Source organism: Haliotis rubra, unplaced genomic scaffold (assembly GCF_003918875.1).
Source record: "Haliotis rubra isolate DU_JTF1 unplaced genomic scaffold, ASM391887v1 Scf19, whole genome shotgun sequence".
NCBI lineage: Eukaryota > Metazoa > Mollusca > Gastropoda > Lepetellida > Haliotidae > Haliotis > Haliotis rubra.
The window spans coordinates 3,771,664-3,784,855 of NW_025765891.1; positions in this window are offsets into that span (position 1 = coordinate 3,771,664).

The following is a 13,192-nucleotide window of genomic DNA, read 5'->3' on the forward strand; positions in this document are numbered from 1 at the left end:
TCCTATTGCCTAACACACCACTTTCATCCTAACTTCATTGGCTGGTCATGCTTAGCCCTGTACACAAAATGATTTTGACCGTAAAAAAAGATGGCATCAAAGAAGTTATGGCACCATCACTAAAACAAATACCTATCTGTTACCGTTCGCTGGATCATTGCTACAGCATTCAATCAAAGAAGGTTCCCCACCCCGATGTTACAAATGTCAACAGTTTGGATATCATTTAAACTCCAGTCGCAACTCAGTAAATGGTGCATAGGCGGATCCAGAGGAGGGTTTCCCCCCACCCCCCACCCCACCCTTGTCCTGAAAGTTTATCAAATGACATTTGAAAACTTCCGTACAGGTAGCAAGCCAATTTTTTATTCGTGTAAGCCCGATAGGTTACAAAGCTTCATATTTAGATAGTATTGAGGGCTTGCCCAGCCTTTTTAGCAACAATCATGTGTAAGCCCGGGCGTTTTATTATTATGGTAGCTACTGCTACTCCCCTGCCGTGAAAACGGGTGACAATTAACTGTGCACCCCCTTTCTCAAACAGCTGTATCCACCCCTGGCGCGTGGCTGTGGAGACCACCTTGACGGGTCTCCGACAAACTGTGAGAATGATCTCAAATGCGCAAACGGTACACATCCTGCTTCAACTACGTCATGCCTTGTATGCTATAGGCAATCAAAATAATGAAAATCAAATGTTAAATAACATTTCTTTCTTTGAGGCCAAAAACGTTTTATAGTCAAGGTAATAGGTGTAAGAATTGCTCACAAGGTGATACAAGCATGAAACTTCGCACAAATGTTCATAAAAACCTACTGAACAATTTCAGGGGTGGAGCCACTCAGATTTCAGTGTTGCATTGCAACGGATGCTAGGCAAAGCATTTTCCTCAGCAACCGGCACCATTGATGCAGTTTCTGAACAATTGTGAGGTGCTATGATTCTGCATCTTGACTCCTTGTTCTAAAATAACTAAAAATGCTTGAAGAAGTTATATACTAGCAATATATATATGTGTATTACTGACTCACCTGATGTCACTTAGGCCACCCAAATTGTTGCCGTAATATGAAAACTACGAGTTAAAATCATCGCTTTCGTTCTTGTGGAAGACATCACAGCTCATGTGAGGTAAAAATGAGCAGTGCTCAGTTCGTGTACTGGTACACGAATCTTGAGCTGGAACTGCTCAACAGTGCTCACATTTGTGCGATCCCTACGTACTGGTGACTTTGATTTGTCCGTAGGTACACTGGCAAAACTGACGCCTTGGTTCTTCAGTCTCAACCACACCCACTACGGTCGCTGGATGTCCGTACATGTGCGAGACATGAGCAGCCTAATTCAAACGCATCCAGATGTTGCCCATGAATTTCAGCAAGGAAAGTTTGTTGTGGCCAAATCCCAGAGAAAGTTCTCTCTCGTAGCTGGAGCAATGAAGGATGAAGGAGGGATCATAGCACTTACCCAGGATGCAAACTCCCCCTTGAGATGGGCAGTGGCAGGACCAGAACTTGTCTGGGTCATTTCGGAGTTTGAAGCAACAATGGTTGGGGCACAACGAAGTTCTGGCCAAAGGAACCATCATGAGCAAACCAGATCAGCCCAGAGGGTATTTGCTGGACAGGTTCATGCAGTAGTCCGTGTAATGAGGGACATGGGGAGCCCATTTGAGGAGGAAAGCCAGGACCTTCTGAGGGTGCATTCAAAAGACATCATGGACGAGCAGTCAATTGAGTGTCTAACCACTACAGTATCAAACGGTTAAGATCAGTATGGAACGTTTGTGGAACACCCAGGACCTAATTATTACATATCATTCTTCAACTCCGTTAAATATCACATATTCCGCTGCAGTTAGACAGTAGCAGTGTCCTCTACTGCACGTCAGACGGACTTGACATAGGTCAAGTAAGATAAACCTCTCTTTACAGGCACAAAACCTACTTACCCACCTCACTCGGTCTACGTCTTGGTCTCGGGTCTCCCAGCCACTAATCAATGAAAAAAGAAGAAAGGGGAAAACATGATAGACAGAAACCATCCAACTAGGGTCCCTTCACCTTCAGAGGTTCCTCTCCAAAATTCATTTGGACCTCTCGATATTGGAATTACTCTGTCCTCACAGAATAGGCAGAGGAATAGTTCCCCGTTACGTTCACGGGAGAGATTTCCAATTGGGGCCAGTATAAAGCAAAGGATTTGCAGAGGACTTATAGATAACTTCAACGAAATACAATAACTGATACGAGATTTTCAACCGTCAGCATTGCCTCCAAGAGAAGTTTCTAAAAAATACAGATAAATTCAATTTAAAACAGTACAGTGATTATCACTCCTCTCCTCCAGGTGATAAAGCAACTCGAGGTGCTTCTGTTTTGGTACGGTGGGTATCATACATATCCCTAACTCATTTCACACAAACCTTCAAACTGCTGTTCGTCCATTGGCTGGACACTGTGCAGCTTGTTTATATCTCTATATTCGACCATCAGGTCTTCAAAATCTGTATGAACAGCTTCCAAAGCTATGTATTATCATTGGCGACCTGAACGGACACAACCCGCTTTGGGTCCATATCAATAATAAAGGTAAAACCCTTGAGGAATTCATTTCAGAGAATAACATATGTATATTTAATGAGGATTCCACCAGCTTTTAGATCCAGCTACTGGAATACATTGTATATTCTGCCCTCGATCAGTTCCCCACTGATTCCCCGTTATTTCATGAATTTGAATGGATGGTCCATGGCGACCCATGTGTGAGTGATCACTTCCCTACCATTCTCAAAACTATCAGCCCTGTGATGAGCCACCTTATCAGGAATCAGGTGGTGAGATGAAATGGGGTTTAACGTCGTACTTGAGAATATTTCGCTCATATGACGACGTGTATGTGTGGCTGCTTGTGCTAGCCCAGACGTAAGCTGGTTTTATAGTGCTAGCTCAGAGATACCATGCCGCAGTTAAGCATGAATACCTCACAGGGGCGTCCATAACATGATTTTAAAAAAAGCCCGGGCTTACACATGACTTGCTAAATAGGCTGGGCAAGCCCTCAATACTACCTGAACATGAAGCTTTGTAACATATCGGGCTTACACGAAAAAATGGCTCGCTACGCGCCTGCCTCACTCGGACACATCATACTGACTCCGAGCCAACCAGTCCTTGTTGTACCCATTAATGACGAGCGCCAGGCAGGGACCAACAAGTACCATATTTTAACGTATTTTGGTATAACGCCCCCGGAGATCGAACCCGCGACCTTCCGCTTTCCGGAGGGACGCTCTTTGACAGCCACACACACAAAGGACCATGTTTCGTAAAAACATATCTGGTCAACATAACCTCGTGATTTTAAATAATATATTGTGACTCATAGATCAGTCGAGTGCTGAATTGAAGTGATTGAAAATGAGTTCATGTTTAATGCGCTCCGGGGAAGTTGTTCCTATGACTCGCTTGTCATGAGTCTGCTTGTGAAAGACGTTCAGGACGTTTTGGTAGTGCATGCATTCCCTCGTAGTATTTCAACTACATGTAACTACGGTTATACCGAACTCAGAGGGACCTGTAATTTTAATTCGTCATAAAGTTCGTTAGATACGTTTCTACTACAATATACAGCAAATGTCAATAGCCAAACAGCTATCCTTCGTCACGCCGAAGGAAGTGAGTTCGATTCCCTACTAGTGGTGTTCCGATTAATTGAAATAATCGAAGATTGGTCGCAGTGGCCAAACGACCCAGCAATTGATCACATTTTCTCATAATCGAACATAAACGATTTTTGAACTACTTTTTAGTCTTTGAAATACTTGACAATGGAACATATCGTTGAAGTGTCAGGGCCTGAAAACGTGTTTAATTCTCAGAAAACTCACTTCACTAACTGAAAAGCCATGACTGAATATTTCTTGAAGACTCCAGAAAGTTTATGTTCATGATATATATAAGTCATCACTTTAAAGTAGCAAGTTGCATCATGTTATACATATCTGCAATAACAACCTGGATAGGAAAATCAGAAAAATGACGCTAACCAATTTTTTTCGATGATTGTTCGTTGGTAATGAAGCAATCATCGATTGTGATATTTCAACCAATTCCCAACACTATTCCCTACATACATTCTGTGAAGCCCATTTCTAGTGTCCTACGCCGTGACTTTGCTGGAATATTGCTAAAAGCGGCGTGAAAGCATACTCACTCACTCAGTCAGTCTAAACGTGTTCGTTACCCACGTAGTTTACTTATCTTGTTCCAGCCGTGGGTATCGCCTCGTTTCCTCTTGTGGCGTTAGGACATCCAAAGTCCAGTTGTCATTTACGTAGATATAAGCATCTTAGCATTAAGAAGACTCGCCATAGAAAATGCGAATCACGTCTCATTTAAGTCTAAACATCGCCAATTCACCACATGTGTAAAGTGTTAGCATTAATAACAAACAGCCCCGGAAATGGCTCCCACCATTTTTGGAAGTAGAACTATCCTCCACGTGGTGCCAGTTTTGGCTAATCGACAGAATGAAGAGCACTGAGAAGGTTCAAATGGCTGTATTTCCATTTCAGCCCGGAAGCTCTTCGGCGCAAAAGCTACAACTACCATGAAAGACAACTTACCGTGTACAGAAAACCAACACCACAGACAACATCGGACTGAAATCAACTGGAACTGACCGACAGGTGCGCATGTGTAAAGTAGTATTCTTACTGAAAATATCCCCCAGTTTGCGGCAGCTCGTTTCCATGGCGTCAGATCACATCAAGTAGAAATATTGAACTTTAAGTTAGTGTGCTGTATAAATACCATTTCAGCCCGGAAGCTCTTCGGCGCATGATATTTGTTAGATTTAGTTCAACATATTAATTCAGAGTACTAAATCCTTGTCTGAATCGCGCTTCCTGTGATCGGATGAAATCACATCTACACCGAGGAAACAGAGATCAAGGGGTTTACCTAGCCAGTGCCTGAAAATTAGTTATTTAGACTCAATGGCTTCATCACCACCTCCTAACCCATTCTAACAGCACCATCCCTACCTTTTGTATGTCATCCCTGCTTTTGTATATCAATTAGAATCTAATCACCCACTTAACCTACGTTAAAACATCATCCACGCTTTTGTACATCAATTAGACTCAATTGGCTTCTCTCACTTACCCACTTATTGTATATACATGTTTAAATTCACTCGGGATTCATGCACTGTTTTGTTTTAAACATCTTTTATTCATGAGAAAAGGATTGGGTACAAGTTATACAACTTAGAACACCTTCTCCGTGGTATTTATAAAATTTTATTATAATATTATTTACATTCATTATACAAGATGGACAGACAATAAAAGAAACATGGGGAACAGTGGAACAATTGCAATAATTAAAAAAAAATCTTTTGACAGATTGACAGATATATGTTTTAACAATTTTAATTTGTTTTGATTTATGCGAACAGTCAGAACTGTATTGCCATGTAATAGTAACTCACAGTTTATATTCACATTTGTAACACTGCGTAAATTAGTCATCATTGCACTTCTCTTATATACCGTATATAATTGGCACTCAATATAGGTAATGATAAGAATTGTCACAAGAACAACTTGGTTATCTTTTATACCAACACGGAATAGATCATAATTCTATTTACTACACATGTAACGTAGTTTTGTAAGGATGATATTAGCGTTTCCCGGTCCAAAATTAAAGTATTGAGGAGCAGTTTTATAACAATATTTGATTTAAAAGAATTCAGTGACACGCTTTTTCCCACTTCAACTGGAAATTCAGTCCACATTCTAATTGTGGATGGAAAATACGAATCATACGAAAATTTTAATCTTGAGAAAGGAAGTGAAACATCATCCGAGTTACGAAGATTAGAGTTACTTTTGGTGCTACATTCCCAGGGACAAGATCATTACGGTACGATCGTGCCGTATTATTCTTTGTAGAATAGACAAAGTTTGCCCTGTCTACTACGTTCTGCTAAAGTTTCCCAATCAGTTTCATAATACAGATATTCACGATGGGTATATTTAGGTAAACCTGTTACAGTACTTGTATATATAGTGTATATATCAGGGAATATAAGCGTTAACAAACATTTCAAAGACAGACATCTTATGAACGCACCACCATTTCTCTTTATCACCACCCCTAAACACAACGCATGGGATGCTCGTGCACAATGCAGTAGCCCCATGCACGTGCATGGGGTGTCATTCTTGATTTTGATGGTTATCATGAAGGTCGATGAATCACTGTAGAGCATTAATTTGGACAATCATCTTCCATCACACAGTTGTTAGTGTTTGTTTTTCTAGCAGTGTTTTTTGTTTGAAAATGAAAACCGTACACATGTAAATTGCACATCATACTCCAATCAGCTGTCAAGAGCGAATGAAAGGAAAAAACAATAATCCGATTAATGAAATCATTTCAGTTGTCAAACATTATGTCTACAGATGCAGCATAAATGGTTTCAAACCAAAGTTAGAATATTTAAAAAATGAAATTGTCCGTCACTATGATATGTCAAAATATGTTTACTTATCTGCGGGAACTGAACAATTGTTTTTTCAATATTGGTCAACATTACATCTATTACTTGGAAGATAATCCAGCCAATTATACCTTTTCAACCAACTGTACATTTTCATACATGTATACATATACCATTGTATTATTAAGAAACTTATCTATACATGTTTGCCTGTACATGAAATATGGAAAATAAAAAAAAACTATAAAAAAAACTGTCAAGAGCGATTACTGTACAAACCAAACAACTATTATCATGAGAGAGAGAGGGAGAGGGAGAGACTGTTTATTGTATTCTCTTATAATGGTATCAACATTGATTGACTCCGATATATCTCCATTGTTTTCAATCGTAAATAAAAAATGAAGTTCCCCTACCTTTTAAAGAGTATATACTCATGGAAACGAATAAAGGAACGCACGAAAATACAAGTGTTCCTTTATTTATGTCCACTTTCCAATACAAAGCATGCGAAGAAGCCTGGAAAAGAATATAGGAACACTTGCACTTTCATGTGTTACTATATTCGTTTCCATGAGTATACATCCTGTATATCTGTTAGTTAGCATTCATCTGACAATGGGGCAAGGAAAAGCCAAGAAACGTTGCACACCATAACGAAGAAGTTGACATTCATAATATTTTGTCTTATACGAGAAAAAAAATATTTGCTATGTTCCAACTTCTGTTTCGACATACACAGTACATTTTAGATTGAGTAAACTCACAAACCTGCAGGACGTTACTGTTCCGGGCCAAGACTTCACAAACTATTTGACCACAGTGACGTGAGATTCATCATCCGCTAAAAGGGCTCTCAGCTATAAATTCAGTGTTTCCTCCAGCGTAACCTTATCAATTGTGCATAATTTATAATCACGGTCACATGCACACATACACGCGCACCAAGCGCTGACCGGATTTTGCTCAAGGAAATGAGGAGGCTGTTTTGAAAGTACCGCAGAATGTATAGACATAACTGTGTTTACAAATCTCCCGTCTCGAGGTCAACCTTCTATAAGAGGCATTAGGTCAGACTGGTGTTACAGGACATTGTACGTACTTTACTATGTCGGCAACCTACGATAAGGTCCATTGCATCTCAACTCAGATCCATTCATCACCGTTCGCCCGATTGTTTGTACAGTAGCGTAGTATCATCTCGATCGAGTCAAGACAAGCTTTCCATGAACTTTGAATTTCAAAGGCTAATTGACAATCTATTCTCGTGGCTAAAGAGTTTGCTCGCCATGGCCTGGGTTCCTGGCCGTGTAAGGAAGATACAGAAGGAAATCATACATCATGTATGGGTAACAACTGTAACACGTAAAAGAAAATTCGTGTCGTGTGATTATTTTGTGAATTTCTTTATATAGGTGCTAAGAAACTTTAGTAACTTGGTCTCCAATTATATTAGAACAGAGACATTGGGGCTTTGAAATTGAGGTAGTCTGAGTATAGATGGTTTAAACATATTTATTTCTGATACATTGTTCAGAAACTGGATCGGCAAACAAGCAAAACTCTTATATTAATGCCTCTCCAGACAAAACAACATTTATGCGACTTACATTTCATAACAATATTATAAAAATACATGATATCATAAATAACAATAAGCATACAATATACATGAATATGAACATCCACACAGCCACAAATACTTTTAGTTCTGCAAAGGGACAGATGAAAAACTTAAGACAGATTAAATCTTTTTGAACTGGTAATAAAGGTATGTACAGATTTGATAATATCATGATTTATAGATCTAGCTAATCCTAGGTTACCATACAGAGCGTCATTTATGTTATATCCATGTTTGAAATAAAATAAATCGTTTCTTATGGCATCATAATTGGGACATATAAAAAGATAATGAAGGGTGTCCTCAAAGGCGGCACCACAAATACATGATGGGTTATCGGATATAAATCTACTTACTTTATGGGCATTTAAATCGCTGCATTCTAATCGGAGTCTACAGTGGATTATTTGACAGTATAGATCTGTTTAAGAGAACAGCGCTTTATTAAAGTTTTTGGGTTTGGTTTGAGCTATAGAATAGAAACAGATGTTTGATTTCTTCTCTCGACCAACGTGCAACAGGGTTTCTCCGATGTCATGATAGGTTTCAGTTACACAAAGTGCACAGATCAGGTTGGTTGCTTTGTTGTTTAACTCCGCACTCAACAATATTCCAGCTATATGGTGGTGGTTTGGACCAAACAATCCAGTGATTAACATAGCATGAACATCGTTGATCACTGGATTGTCATGTCCAGACTCGATTATCTACAGACAGCCGCCACAGAGCCGTAAATAATCGAGTCTGGACCAGACAATCCAGTGATGCACAGATCAGGAACAAGGCGTATTAAGCAACTATTGTATACGTCTCAGTATGCAAATGACGTACCCAAAATGTGCCCCATCCAGCACTGAATGGGTATCCGGTATGATGAAATGTAATGATTGCAATCAAAGGTAGGTAGGTAGTATCCTCCTCAGGGAGCTGATAATGAAAGTCGACTGTACACTGATCCATTGACAGGGACCGTAATACCTCTTTGAGGATGTCTTGGGGACAGGACTTTGGGGCCTATTTCAGAGAATTTGGTAAGTATCACTTTCTGTGACGCCTTCTACACATTCTGGGCATATGATGGATGGACCTCTGAGCCCAATTTACGGTGATAACAGGGTCGAGCCACGTCATCGTGTCGCCTAAGATAGTACGTTTTTCGTATTAGGTGCTTCAGATAAGTGTATTATTGTTATAGTAACAGATACATAGTAATTGTCATGTCATTTTATGACGGATATTCTTCACACCCTATGAGTGAGTTAGTGAGTAAGCTTAGTTTTACGCCGCCTTTAGCAATATACCAGGTATATCACGGCGGGGAAAACCAGAAATGGGCTTCATACATTGTACCCAGGGAGGATTCTAACCCGGGTCTTCGGCGTGACGACAGAACGCTTCAAGCACTTTACGTCCACTCAGACCATATGAATGATCCTATGTTAACCTAGATGTTCACAACAAACACTGCAGTTAATTATCATGCCCAGCAATGAAGCAGTGCCCGATAGAAATACCACAACGTATACATATGAGCATAGACCGGAACCATCACACACACTTCTTGGTGGGATGCCTTAATGATCATACACGACACATGGTCCATCACACACACTTCTTGATGGGATGCCTTAATGATCATACACGACACATGGTCCATCACACACACCTTCTTGATGGGATGCCTTAATGATCATACACGACACAGGGTCCATCACACACACTTCTTGATGGGATGCCTTAATGATCATACACGACACAGGGTCCATCACACACACTTATTGATGGGATGCTTTAATGATCATACACGACACAGGGTCCATCACACACACTTATTGATGGGATGCCTTAATGATCATACACGACACAGGGTCCATCACACACACTACTTGGTGGGATGCCTTCATGATCATACACGACACAGGGTCCATCACACACACTACTTGGTGGGATGCCTTCATGATCATACACGACACAGGGTCCATCACACACACTTCTTGATGGGATGCCTTAATGATCATACACGACACAGGGTCCATCACACACACTTGTTGATGGATGCCTTAATGATCATACACGACACAGGGTCCATCACACACACTACTTGGTGGGATGCCTTAATGATCATACACGACACAGGGTCCATCACACACACTTATTGATGGGATGCTTTAATGATCATACACGACACAGGGTCCATCACACACACATATTGATGGGATGCTTTAATGATCATACACGACACAGGGTCCATCACACACACTTTGATGGGATGCCTTAATGATCATACACGACACAGGGTCCATCACACACACTTATTGATGGGATGCTTTAATGATCATACACGACACAGGGTCCATCACACACACTACTTGATGGGATGCCTTAATGATCATACACGACACAGGGTCCATCACACACACTTATTGATGGGATGCCTTAATGATCATACACGACACAGGGTCCATCACACACACTTATTGATGGGATGCCTTAATGATCATACACGACACAGGGTCCATCACACACACTTATTGATGGGATGCCTTAATGATCATACACGACACAGGGTCCATCACACACACTTCTTGATGGGATGCCTTCATGATCATACACGACACAGGGTCCATCACACACACTTATTGATGGGATGCCTTAATGATCATACACGACACAGGGTCCATCACACACACTTCTTGATGGGATGCCTTCATGATCATACACGACACAGGGTCCATCACACACACTTCTTGATGGGATGCCTTCATGATCATACACGACACAGGGTCCATCACACACACTTCTTGATGGGATGCCTTAATGATCATACACGACACAGGGTCCATCACACACACTTATTGATGGGATGCTTTAATGATCATACACGACACAGGGTCCATCACACACTTCTTGATGGGATGCCTTCATGATCATACGACACAGGGTCCATCACACACACTTCTTGATGGGATGCCTTAATGATCATACACGACACAGGGTCCATCACACACACTACTTCTTGATGGGATGCCTTTAATGATCATACACGACACAGGGTCCATCACACACACACTTATTGATGGGATGCTCTTAATGATCATACACGACACAGGGTCCATCACACACACACACTTGATGGGATGCTTTAATGATCATACACGACACAGGTCCATCACACACACTTATTGATGGGATGCTTTTAAATGATCATACACGACACAGGGTCCATCACACATACTTCTTGATGGGATGCCTTAATGATCATACACGACACAGGGTCCATCACACACATTGATGGGATGCTTTAATGATCATACACGACACAGGGTCCATCACACACACTTCTTGATGGGATGCCTTAATGATCATACACGACACAGGGTCCATCACACACACTTATTGATGGGATGCTTTAATGATCATACACGACACAGGGTCCATCACACACACTACTTCTTGATGGGATGCCTTCATGATCATACACGACACAGGGTCCATCACACACACTTCTTGATGGGATGCCTTAATGATCATACACGACACAGGGTCCATCACACACACTTATTGATGGGATGCTTTAATGATCATACACGACACAGGGTCCATCACACACACTGATGCCTTCACATATTACGACACAGGGTCCATCACACACACTCTTGATGGGATGCCTTAATGATCATACGACACAGGGTCCATCACACACACTTATTGATGGGATGCTTTTAATGATCATACACACACACCATCACACACTGCTGATGGGATGCCTTAATGATCATACGACACAGGGTCCATCACACACACCTCTTGATGGGATGCCTTCATGACAATACACGACACAGGGTCCATCACACACTCTTTGATGGGATGCTTTAATGATCATACGACGACACAGGGTCCATCACACTTTAGCGGTGGGATGCCTTCATGATCATACACGACACAGGGTCCATCACACACACATTTGATGGGATGCCTTAATGATCATACACGACACAGGGTCCATCACACACTTCTTGATGGGATGCCTTAATGATCATACACGACACAGGGTCCATCACACACACATATTGATGGGATGCCTTAATGATCATACACGACACAGGGTCCATCACACACTACTTGGTGGGATGCCTTCATGATCATACACGACACAGGGTCCATCACGCACACTTCTTTGATGGGATGCTTTAATGATCATACGACACAGGGTCCATCACACACACTTCTTGATGGAATGCTTTAATGATCGTCCACGACACAGGGTCCATCACACACACTTCTTGATGGAATGCTTTAATGATCGTCCACGACACAGGGTCCATCACACACACATATTGATGGGATGCCTTAATGATCATACGACACAGGGTCCATCACGCACACTACTTGGTGGGATGCCTTCATGATCATACGACACAGGGTCCATCACACACGCTATTGATGGGATGCTTTAATGATCATGCGACACAGGGTCCATCACACACTTCTTGATGGAATGCTTTAATGATCGTCACGACACAGGGTCCATCACACACTTATTGATGGATGCCTTAGGTGATCATACACGACACAGGGTCCATCACACACCTTCTTGATGGGATGCCTTAATGATCATACGACACAGGGTCCATCACACACACTACTTGATGAGATGCTTTAATGATCGTCCACGACACAGGGTCCATCACACACACTACTTGGTGGGATGCTTTAATGATCGTCCACGACACAGGGTTCCATCACACACTACTTGATGGCGATGCAATGATCGTCCGACACAGGGTCCATCACACACACTACTTGGTGGGATGCTTTAATGATCGTCCACGACACAGGGTCCATCACACACACTTCTTGATGAGATGCTTTAATGATCGTCCACGACACAGGGTCCATCACACACTTTCTTGATGGGATGCTTTAATGATCGTCCACGACACAGGGTCCATCACACACACTTCTTGATGAGATGCTTTAATGATCGTCCACGACACAGGGTCCATCACACACACTTCTTGATGGGGATGCTTTAATGATCGTCCACGACACAG